General features: G+C 41.6%; 1 long non-coding RNA gene across 1 annotated transcript in view; it reads right to left on the reverse strand.

The window, feature by feature from the left end:
* The window catches only part of LOC134297088 (uncharacterized), a 29710-nt gene extending 17005 nt beyond the window's left edge, over nucleotides 1–12705 (reverse strand). The window contains exon 1 of the long non-coding RNA XR_010003817.1: nucleotides 10777–12705. This is a non-coding gene — a long non-coding RNA (uncharacterized LOC134297088). The remainder of the gene's footprint in view (nucleotides 1–10776) is intronic.
* Between the last annotated feature and the right edge of the window lie 122 nt (nucleotides 12706–12827).

The following is a 12827-nucleotide window of genomic DNA, read 5'->3' on the forward strand; positions in this document are numbered from 1 at the left end:
CAAAGAAGGGTCATCTACTGAAGCCACCAACGTGCAGACCGCATCACGGATGCAGGAGGATGCTCCATCGGTCGCCTGTACTGAACTATGCTCTGACGTGCACCAGTTCAGAGTCTGCCATCCCATCTGCCTAGCAGATGTATATCCAGCCAGAAGACCTTGGCTTAAAAAGAGACTTTACGTGGCTTTGGATTCACAAAGCGACGCCTCCCTGGCGACTCCAGAGTTTTTCCAACTGTTTGACATAAAAACCCAGACGGTCGACTACACCATGTCCACCTGTGTAGGGAAGAAGAAGTTGCAGGGTCGCATAGCATCCGGCTTTGTTGTCTCCTCTTGTGACCAGAAGAGACTGTTCGAGTTACCAGACCTCATTGAGTGTTCCTCTATTCCCCGGAACAAAAGGCAGATTGTCACCAGAGAAGTCGTGGAAGCCCATCCTCACTTGCGAAAGCTGAAGAACGCCTTACCTGCTTTCCGTCCAGATGTGGACATTGCCCTTCTACTTGGTGCGGACTGCCCGAACTTGTTCTATGTGAACGACCAAGTTAAGGGACCTCCAGGGGCGCCCATTGCTCAGCTGCTACCACTAGGCTGGACAGTTACAGGCCCGGTGTGCATAAATAGGATGCACCCTCCATCGTCGGTGGGCACTCGTCATGCGCACGTGCTTCAAGGCAGTCGCCCCACACTAATGCATAGCTGTTTGAGTCATGTCTCGGTCTATTGTCAGGGGATAACACCAGAGTATTCTTCCATCTTTGAAGTCTCCGAAAGGGATGAAACTACAGCGCTTTCCAAAGATGAACAGAGGTTTTTAGAGATCATGAACTCTCAAGTTTCCCGGAGTCCAGAGGGAAGTTGGATAGCCCCTCTGCCTTTTAAAGCAGAAAAACCCACTTTGCCAAACAACAGGCATGTGGCAGAAAATAGACTCTGGTCACTGAAGAAGAAGATGCAGAAAGACCCCAAGGTAAAAGAGCAAATCGTTGGCTTTATGGAAGACATGTTCCAAAGTAACTACGCCGAAGTCAATTTTCCATCAGCCTTTTCTCCCACCGATAATACAGAATTGCCCGAGTCCGTTCCAGAGGTGAAAGTTTGCAAGATGACCACAGAAATCAAGATGGGCCAAAGATCTTGCCTGGAACGACACCATTTTGAACGTTTTTCGGAATGGCACAGTCTTCTTAGAGCAGTTGCTAGGCTTATACATCGCTTAGTCTGCAAAGATAGTCAGCCTTTGCAAGTTCAGGACATGTTGAAGGCTAAGGGAGTAATATTCAGGTCAATTCAGAGGCATGAGTTTAGTCTAGAAATAGCCAGGTTAGAACAAGGGCTTGACACCCCCAGCCGGAGTTTCTTGCGTGAGTTAAACCCATTTCTAGACAAGGAGGGCATTTTAAGAGTGGGAGGGAGGTTAGCTAAGGCTAAACTCAAAGTGTGTACAAAGAACCCCATCATTGTACCCCCCAATAGCCATATTGCTTTGTTGTTGGTTCGTCACTACCATGAGAAAATCCATCATCAGGGTAGAACTCTAACTGAGGCAGCCCTTAGAAATGAAGGTCTGTGGGTAGTTAATGCCAAAAGGTTGGTCAACAGTTGTATTTTTAAGTGTGTCAAATGTCGGCGACTCAGACGTAACTGTCAAAGTCAGTTGATGGCAGAACTACCTCAGGATAGGACTTTGACAGACCCACCCTTTTCCCATGTGGGAATCGATGTGTTTGGTCCTTGGGAGGTTGTCACTAGGAAAACCAGGGGTGGTGTTGTAAATAACAAGAGGTGGGCAGTTTTGTTTACTTGTTTAGTAATACGAGCTGTCCATATAGAAGTCATAGAAGGGATGGACACTTCATCATTTTTAAACGCATTAAAAAGGTTCATAGCCCTCAGAGGGCCAATTAAGTCAATTCGGTCGGACTGTGGCACCAATTTTGTAGGTGCGACCAAAGAACTCAATTGTGTGTCTAGGTTTGGGAGAGACCCAAAGGTTCAGAACTTTACGAATACTGAACAAATTATGTGGACTTTCAATGTTCCTCACGCCTCCCACATGGGTGGTGTTTGGGAGAGGATGATTGGTATTAGTCGCAAAATCCTTAATGCCATGCTTTTGAGTCATAGGTCATTGACGCATGATGTTTTGGTGACACTTATGGCGGAAGTTACCGCAATTATCAACAACCGGCCGCTGGTTCCCCTTACCAGTGACCCTGAGAACTTACAACCACTGACTCCTGCACTTATTTTGACACAAAAGGTGCCAGGATGGAAGGACATCATGTTGCCAGTTCCGGACGGAACTCACCGTGCCCTGTGGAAACAGGTGCAGTCCTTGGCCAACCACTTTTGGAAAAGGTGGAAAGCTGAGTACTTAAGCCAGCTTCAAGCTAGAAGAATCTGGCAAAGCCCACAGGACAACATTGAGGTTAACAACGTTGTGTTGTTAAAGGACAAAGACTTGCCCCGCCATGCATGGCCCATGGGCATTGTATTAAAGACCTTTCCTTGCCCGGACGGTAAGGTCAGGAAAGTTCAATTAAAGACTTGCAACAGAGACAAAGTGTCCATTTTGGACAGACCAATTAGTGACCTCGTGTTGCTTATTGGAGATGTTTAAAGTTCTAGTGTTTGTATTGTCATATGTGCAAAGGTGTTTGTATGTTTTTGAGTGGTAAATTCCCACATCCTGGGAATTTAAGCGGGGAGTGTTCCGTCCCCCAGGACGATGGTTTGCCTTACTTATTGGTCGTTTGTTTGTTTTCCCTCCTTTGCATTTTGTTTCAGCCTTTGGCTGCAAAGCCCAGGAAAGGTGGCTTGAAGTCTGCAAGAGCTGGCTGCAGTTTTCTTTGCAATGATTGGTCAAAGAGTACAACATCTTAGGACCGCCCTTTTTACCAGGGTCTAGTCTCCATTTTAGAGTTTCATTCTGGCTATAGTCTTCCAACGTGCTGGAGCTGTGCAAGGCTAACTGGGACAAATCATCCTCAAAACCAGGCCAATCTAAGCCTATCCAAATTAGATAAGTATTGAATTATATTGATCTGGAATAGGAAATCTAGTTATAGGAGCAGGGTTATTCTGTCGCTTCTAGAACTAATCTTTGCTGTAAAGATAGGGAAGGAAAGAGTTTCTCCTTCTAATATAGGCAGCGTGATTAGGGTATAGTGGTTTTATAATCACCTTTGCTTTCTGGAACCAGGGATAGTTCTGTACCTAAAACCTATAGAAATTTGTTTCATTTTCTGCAACTTTAAGATCTGTGCCAGGTTTACAACCTTGTATGAATAAACATCCTTTTTTGAAGTTATCCAGACTCAGTCGTTCAATATCTATAGGACAGCTTATAGGGATTTGCAGTTCGCCCGGATAAAGGACAGCACGTTTCAGTTTTATAGTTTTTTATTGTCCGGCGGACGGCACAGGACTCTACCCATTGTTTGGAGGGGAAATTGTAAGCTTTGTGTGCATTTAAGAAGCATTTTCAACATTTGAAGTCTATTTTTGTTTTTCTAATGATAAAGGTAAAGGTAAAGGTTTCCCCTAACGTTAAGTCCAGTCGTGACCGACTCTGGGGGTTGGTGCTCATCTCCATTTCTAAGCCGAAGAGCCGCCGTTGTCCATAGACATCTCCAGGTCATGTGGCTGGCATGACTGCATGGAGCACCGTTACCTTCCCGCTGGAGCGGTACCTATTGATCTACTCACATTTGCATGTTTTCAAAATGCTAGGTTGGCAGGAGCTGGGGCTAACAGCAAGCGCTCATTCTGCTCCCGGGATTTGAAAATTGGACCTTTTGGTCCGCAAGTTCAGCAGCTCAGTGCTTTAACACACTGTGCCACCAGGGGCCCACTACTAAAAAACTAGGAATAAAATCACACAAGCTTATTTTTCCATTGTTAACTTGTAGGCCATGAAAGGATATGCAAATTTATTATGTCAATATTCTTTGTGTTTAAACACACAGCATTTGAGTGAGATAATGTATTCAAACACATGTCCATGTGTATCAGATAGCACCAGAAATATTAATTTTAAAATGGAATTTTAGCAAAAATTATGCTGAAACAACCAATTGATTCTTGCAGTGATTGGTTTTTGCAAGTTGTTTCTGAGGGTCCTTCTACACATGCTGTAAAACCCAGAAGGAACTGGGTTAAAAGTTGATGTGTGTGACTAAACAGCATTTAGCCAAAGTGTGGGAGGGATTGGGTTAAGAGGCAGAAAGCACGTGTTATAAAGATGTGCTCAAAACCCAATTCAGCCTGAAAAAGTACACCTCTGCATAACCGTATATCCTTGCAGTCACACAAAACACATGCTTTCCTTCCCTCCTCCCTGTTTGATATCCACAGATAACTAGGAATATCCTTTATTCAATGTGCTACCCTGTTTCTCCTAAAATAAGACATCCCCAGAAAATAAGACCTAGTAGAGGTTTTGCTGAATTGCTAAATATAAGGCCTCCCCTGAAAGTAAGACCTAGCAAAGTTTTTGTTTGGAAGCATGCCCGTCGAACAGAATACCAGAGCATGCAGGATCGGTAAATGTACGTACCAGAGTGTTGTACATGGAAATAATGGTAGTAACAAGATGTTTGTGATAGGATTCACAGTTTGTCTGGTTATGCTGGTTTGTGATGACAACTACTATACAGTATATAATAAATGTTCATTTTTTTTCAACAATAAATGTGAATTCTTCTTCATGGAAAAATAAGACATCCCCTGAAAATTAGACCTAGAGCATCTTTGGCAGAAAAAATTAATATAAGACACTGTCTTATTTTCGGGGAAACACGGTAGGAGGGAAAACGGGGAAAGACTTGGTTTGACATAGAGCACATCTACACCAATCACTTAGTGCAGCTTGAAGCTAACTTCAAACTGTGGCAACTACAAAATATATGCAGCCAAAGCATGCTGCAGCATGACTTAAAGGGTTTAATGTACATCAAGTAAAGTTGCAGGAAAGTTAAACCCCAAAATGCACTTTAACAAGCCCCTAATATTAAACCATATCACATGGCAAAATTAGCTCCACAAAATACAAAGCACATTGTAGACACCTGCCTGCACTGAAGTTGCCTGCCTGCACTCCATTTGGGAGGAACAAGGGTGGCTGTCAAAAAACATCCCAAGGGCATAGCTGGGCAGCAAGGGACTACATGATCCCTTGGGACTGGTAATTAATAATTAATTAATCCACTGCTAATTATTACCCCCCCCCTCCCGCAGCCACGTATGCCTCCAGACAGGCCTGTAGCGAGGGGGGGGGGTTAGGGGTTCAACCCCCCCCCCCAAATTTTTCAAGTTATAAAAAAAATCTCGTTTACTCATGAATTTTAACTGGTTAACCAAATCCCCATGCTAAGTCTATGAGATGCAAAACATTAAGAGTCCCTCCAGGCACTATCTCAAGCAGATATTGACAGGTTTGTAGCGAGGAGGGGTATGTGCTAGGGGTTCAACCTCCCCCCCCCCCCCCGAAATTTTCAAAACCCCTCCCGAAATTTTTTTCTGGCTACGGCCCTGCCTCCAGATCTCGTGTGCACATCTCACCAGGATATGGGAGGGGGGGGGACTGTGGATAGTGGAACCAGTTTAAGGCCACCTTCCATCTGTTAATGTAATCACCTTTCTAGTCTTAAACCTGGTCCTGTCAAGTCAAATAAATCATCTGCACAGTGAAACCAATTCTAAACTGCCAAACCAATTCCAACTGACCTAAGTAGTCAGTATAGATATGACCTACTTATCAATTTTTCCCATGCCAAAACGACTGCTTCTGTTTTCATTTCCACAAAAGCAGCAAATAATTGGTGTTTCCTAATGGAGGTATGGTACACTGCATCAGCGTGTCCTATCTCTTTATCTAAGTTGCATTTCTGACTGTTACTTATGTTGTTATTTTGCTTAAAGGAGAGCTTGTCAAAGAGATTAGGCAAGAAATATGACCTACTGTACCTTCCAATTGCTCTGCTTCGCTGGGGAATGTCTTATGGCATTTGCATTGCTCTTAAAATATTATTCTATTAAAAAAGAGTACTTAGAGGTACCTAGCTGCTCATTGCAAAAATGAACTTCATATCAATATTTTATACTAGAGGTCGCTCAATTATTACAAATATCCGATTTATTTTACTTAACCCTGTTCATATCACTGGTATAAATTAAGATTAGCTGTGGAAATAAACATCATTTTCCTGATTCTTTTATATCTCTACTATCTCAGTATTTGATTTTTTATAGTAAGGAAAGCATTGCATATTCCAATCTAGACTACTAGTTTATATACTCACTGTCACTACCAAATAACAGAAAACCCACATGGTCAAATTGGCAACAATCTTATATCTAGGGCTGCTTTTATATAACAGATGCTATACATTTGGTCCGCCAGATGCTTTGACATATAACCCCCATCATCCTCACCCAGCATGGTCAATGATAAGGTTTGTGGGATATGTAGTCTGACAATCTTATGAGCCAATGGTTCTCCAGTTTTTCCCTCAAAATTTAAGGAGAGACATTAGGTAGTGATTAAACTGTGAAAGATGATGTAGTTGGGGCAATAATGGTTTATAGATATTTAAGGAAGGTGAATTTGTTGGGCAAATCATTGATTACATCAGTGCATATTTTTGTGTTTTTAATTATTCTGTGCAATAGCAGAGAATACTTCTTTTTTCAATTATTTTATTTATGATTTTGGCATGTACATAAAAGTAAAGAAAGAACACATTTTGGAAAAAAATAAAATTCGGAAAAAAAATGAAATGAAAAAGAAAAACAAAGAGAAAGAAGAAAGAAAACAAAAACAAAAAAACAGCAACACACAAAAACAAAAACCCTGAAGCCACTTCCAGCTCCTCTGTATTGCTTTGTAAATCAACCTTTGAACATTTGACATTGATATCAAGAACATGGATTTATTAACACAAAAAGTATCACAGAGTATTTCACCAAGACAATGGACCGATTGGATCAAACTGAAACAAAATCTGCTAAGAAAAAATATAGAACTTGTGTGATTTTCGCTTTCAGGAATTCTTAGACTTCAGGTTACATATGGTGGTCTGCCGAAAAATGTCAAATGTTCAAAGGTTGATTTACAAAGCAATACAGAGGAGCTGGAAGTGGTAGAGAATACTTCTTACATGTATAATTGCCCTAAGTTATTGTATTTGTTGTTCATCTTAACTTTTCATAAGATTAGCCTTAAAAATCTATGGAAATTAAATAGTTGAGGAATTGCAATTGTTAAACACGTACACAAAATTAAATGACATAGCATTTATAGAAGACCTATATATGCTACCACCTTTTAAAGTGTATTCCAACTGCAAATCATAGTTCATATTAAAATGAAATTTGTCAGATACTTGCATGTGTTTCTATCATCTCACTCAGTAAAGAAGTTCATAAGTAAAAATGGCTATTATTTCCATGACACAGATGGAAAAGTGGAATGTTAGCATTGAAACAGAATGGTTGTGATGCTTAATTAGTATGCATCCCCCCAGGCAGGAAGCAGCCAGGTTTTGAAGCTGCAAGGTCATTCAATGCTAATCCAGGTGGCCAATTGCAACATTCACACTTTCCTCAAACAGACAATAGTTCTTTCTCCCACCCGGAACATTCCACATATATATAAACCCCATTTACCTAGTTTCCAACAGATGTCACAACCTCTGAGGATGCCTGCCACAGATGTGGGTGAAACATCAGGAGATAATGCTTCTGGAACATGGGCATACAGCCAGGAAAACTCACAGAAACCCAACTAGTATATTATTGCTAAAACATTTTAGTGCTTTATAACTCTTGAATGATAAAGGAAGGCTAAATGGAAATAGGTGAAAATCCATGTCTGAAATCCTACGTGGTTTCAAACTGCATTATATGGCAGTGTAGATGAGGCTTTCATGATCACAGACAGAGCCGGCCCTAGGTATTTTTCAAGTGTAGGCAAACAAAATTTTGGCGCCCCCCCCCCCAAACCAATCACTGAAAAATAAAAGTGTTGGATAAGCTAAAATGTTTGATAATAAGGAGGGATTAAGGAAATGCCTATTAAAACATCAAATTACATTAAGATTTTACAAATTAAGCACTAAAACATCATGTTTTACAACAAATCAACAGAAAAAGCAGTTCAATAACTTGCGGAGGCAGGCCGCAGGAGACAGGAGTTGCCTCGATGGCGCCCCCAACAAGATGGCGCCACAGGCAACTGCCTAGTTGGCCTGGTGGTTGAACCGCCTCTGATCACAGACAATGCTTTGTGGAAGAGTCTGAGAGATAGATAGATTTATGTAAACTCATTAAGAATAAAAAGTGCAAACAACCAAGCAGATGGGTTGAGATCCAGTCATAAAGCTCATTGGCAGTCAATCAAGGCATTACATTCTCAGTGTTTATATTTAATCGACACAGAATGTCCTTCCAAATGGAAAGTTGAGGAGGAGGCAGAGGCAAGTAACCCAACACATTTATTACTCATTGCTTGTTAGACTGTTGATCACGCTTGCATTGTGGAATCCAAACATTTGGGATAAAGGAGACTCAGGGTGCATCTCCACTGTTGTTTTAATGCAGTTTGACACCCCTTAACTGCCATGGCTAAAGACCTTGCAGATCTACAGCTCCCATTATTTCATTGCGTTTTAGCCTTGCCAGTTAAAGTGCTGTCAAACTGTATTTATTCTAATGGGATAATGGATTATGAACTGTTAGGATTTATTTTTTTAAAATTATATTCCACCCTTCTCACACCGAAGAGAACTCAGGACGGAGCACAACATATATATACGGCAAACATTTAATGCCAGAACATAAAATAAACCATAAATATACATAAACACTAAAATCTGTTATCTTCACACAACCCATAAGAGATTATGACCTGTTAGTATCATAACCTATTGGGTAGCAGAGTTTCAGGAGTGTTCCTTTATTGGGCAATGGTTTTTCTTTTTTTGTGTGTGTCAGAAGCAACTTGAGAAACTGCAAGTCACTTCTGGTGTGAAAGAATTGGCCATCTGCAAGGATGTTGCTCAGGAGACGTCTGGATGTTTTTAATATCCTTGTGGAAGGCTTCTCTCATGTCCCCCCATGGAGCTGAAGCTGATAGCGGGAGCTCATCTGCATTCTCCTCGAGTTGAATTTGAACTAGCAATCTTCAAGTCAGCAACCCAGCCTTCAGGTCATCAGACCTGCCAGCACAAGGGTTTACCCCACTGTGCCACTGGGGGCTCGATGCTTTCAGCAGACAAAGATTCAAGCAGACTTCTTTTAAAGTAACACGTTTGTTTTACTCATAACTTCATGTATTTAAATATACGGGTACATTTGTCAAGTTAAGCTTGATGCAAGTTAAGATGCAAACGTTTCAGTTTGCATCTTTAACTTATAGTCTTTAACAGTCTCTTTAAAACTATATTGCTCTGTACAGCTCTCTTTTATAACAGTCTACATTGAAAGAAACTCAAGCCTCAACTGTCTTCTAAGTCCTAATACTGGCTTCTGCGCTCAAACAGACGCAAGCCTCAACTGTCTTCTGACATCCTTTTAAACCTGAATATTCTAAACCAGGGGTCCTCAAACTTTTTAATCCGAGGGCCGGTCCACAATCCTTCAGACTGTTGAGCGGCCGGATTATCATTTTAAAAAAAAATACAAATAAATTCCGATGCACACTGCACATGTCTTATTTGTAGTGCAAAAACAACAATAACAATGAAAGAACAATACAATATTTAAAAATAAAAACAATTTTAACCCAACATACATTTATCAGGATTTCAATGGGAAGTGTGGTCCTGCTTCTGGCCAATGAGATAGTCAAGTTAATTAGGGTTGTTGTTGTTGTTGTTGTTGTTGTTGTGTGCCTTCAAGTCATTTCAGACTTTGGGCGAGCCTAAGTCTAAAATGTATTTATTTATTTATTATTTATTTACTGCATTTATTTACTACATTTGTATCACACCCGTCTCACCCCAAAGGGGACTCAGAGTGGCTTACAAATTATATGTATATCTATATATATAAAAGAGTGATGGCATCACAGCGATGCACAAAACAACAAAACTACAGCCCCCCCAAACTCGAAAATTGGCAACGCAATCCATCATCCCCGCCTCCAGTAAGATACAACAAATTTACACATAAAACACTATCACAACACCAAAAAATGCCAAAACTAGGTACGCATGCGCAAAAACACCATGCTTCGAACCTTTATGGCGCTCGCGCGCGCACACACACACAACTGTCAAAGCCTCCCTCACCCTCTCTCGCGACCTCCACTGCTGCCGTCTTTGAAAAAATAACATCACTACAGATCCAGACGCCATTACAAAACAACAAAAGTAAAGGCCCCCCAACCTTGAAATTTGGCAACATAACCCATCATCCACGGCTCCAGTAAGATACAGCACAATTAGATGCCAAACACAATCACAGGGCCAACAAAAGCCCAAAAAACGCAACAGGCGATCTGCGCCTGCGCGCACACCGCCCTCTCCTCCCTTCCCGCGCGCACACACATCATCCTTAGCCCAGGAGGCCTCACAAACACCTCGCCTCAGAGCTGGGCCTGGGCTGAAGGAAGGAAGGCAGGCAGGCAGGAAGGCGGATTCCTCTCTGCCCTCCCCCCCCAATCTCCTCCCCCCTCAGGGCCCATGGAGGGTCGCGGAGCAGGCCCCCTCCTCCAGCCCCTCTCCGCTCCCCTCAGCGCCAGGAAGGCCCCGCGGACCCCCGCCTCACCCTCTCTCCTCTTCCCGGCCTCGGCCTCGGCCTTCCCTCCGCAGCACCGTCTACACCCTGGTCCGCCTCAAGGACTTCTTCCCCGGTTCTTTGAGGACTTCAAGGTGAGGGGGGAAGAGGAGGGCATGGCCCTCCAGCAGGCCTGGGCCTCCCCTCCAGTTGTTTTGGGCGCCAACTCCCGCCCTTCCCAGCCTCAGGCCCCTTCCTTTTCTCCCTCACCCAGTTAAACGGCTGAGGGGGGGGGGGGGGGTAAAGAGCCTCAGACCAGGAAGGGTGGAAGTTGGCACCCAAAACAACTCGAGGGAAGGCCCAAGTTGGCCCAGGCTCAGCCCCCCCCCTTTTCTGTTGTTATTGTTGTTGTTGTTGTTGTTGTCACCCACAAATCACAACCCCCTCCAATGCCTCAGCAGCCCCCCTTTTTTCCCTCTGAAGCCCTATCGCCCTCACCTTTCCCTTCCCTGTCAGTAATAATTATTATTAATATAATAATAACTGCTCATCATTTAAGAATGTAATAATAACCAATAATAATAGTAATTTATTATTGTTATTATAACAGTAATAATCATTCAACAATGCAATAATAACTAATCATAACAAGTTATTATTATTACAATAATAATAAACATTCAAGGCTGTCATAATAATAATAATTATAACACTGATAATCATCCAACAATGTATTAACAATTCAAAATAAGAGTAAATTATTATTATTATTATTATTATTATTATTATTATTATTATTACAGTGATAATCATTCACAAATGGAATAATAATTATTATAACATTGATAATCATTCAACAATATAATAATCACTAATAATAGTAACTTATTATTTTTATAACACTCTGAAATCAGGAAAATTGGGAATGCCACAAAACAAACTATCACAGCCAGCTAACACCTCCCAAGAAAGGATTCTTCCAGAAAGGAAGCTCACAATGCAGTGAAGCAGTGTGTATTACCAGACTCATTATTAGTACTATTATTATTATTATTACTATTATTATTATGTTGCTGTGAACCGTAAAAATGAATACAATCTGGCTCCAAATATTCAAAACCAATAAAACCAATATATAAAAATTACTCTGCTATAATAAAACAGAACAATACAATCTCTAAAATCAAAACACTACATAAAGAACAACAATCTGAAAACAGGGCCATTCCACACAGGAAACAATCAGGGCCAGCTAACACCTCCCAACAAAGTATTCCCATCATCAAAGTCTGGCAAATCCTCTGTTTTCTGAGATCCACACACAATAGAAGCACATAAAATATCGCAAACAACACCACTCTCAAAACAAGGGAATTACAGACAGGAAACAATTAGGGCCAGCTAACACCTCCCAACAAAAAATTCACTCAGCTAGAAAACAGCCAGGCTTTAAAGCTGCAAGCCCATTACATGCTAATCATTTTCCCTAATTCTAACATTCATACTTCCCTCTAACAGACAAAAAACAATCAGAAATATTGTATATTCACAACCTTGAGAAAATAATCTCCCCTGATGGCGCAGCGTGTTAAAGCGCTGAGCTGCTGAACTTCTGCACCCAAAGGTCGCAGACGAACACAGCCCCCACTATTAGCCCCACCTTCTCCCAACCCAGAAGTTCGAAAACATACAAATGAGAGTAGATGAATAGGTGCCTCTGCGGCGGGAAGGTAACGACGCTCCATGCAGTCATGCTGACCACATGACTTTGGAGGAGGCTACAGACAACGCCGGCTCTTCGCCTTCAAAATGCAGATGAGCACCAACCCCCAGAGTCACACACGACTGGACTTAATGTCTGGGGAAAACCTTTACCTTTCCCTTAACTACCACCAATTCCTCAATACTTTATTTCCCAGACCACCAGACTTCGCCACAGCAACGCGTGGCCGGGCACAGCTAGTACAATATATTATAGTATTAGCATAGCACAATATTAGCATTATATATTACTTTATTGATCTATACCACTATACTGTAATATTATTAGTAATATTATATGTAATATAGAATATATAATTAATATTATATGTTATTATTAG

Source organism: Anolis carolinensis, chromosome 1 (genome assembly GCF_035594765.1).
Source record: "Anolis carolinensis isolate JA03-04 chromosome 1, rAnoCar3.1.pri, whole genome shotgun sequence".
In the NCBI taxonomy this organism is placed as follows: Eukaryota; Metazoa; Chordata; class Lepidosauria; order Squamata; family Dactyloidae; genus Anolis; species Anolis carolinensis.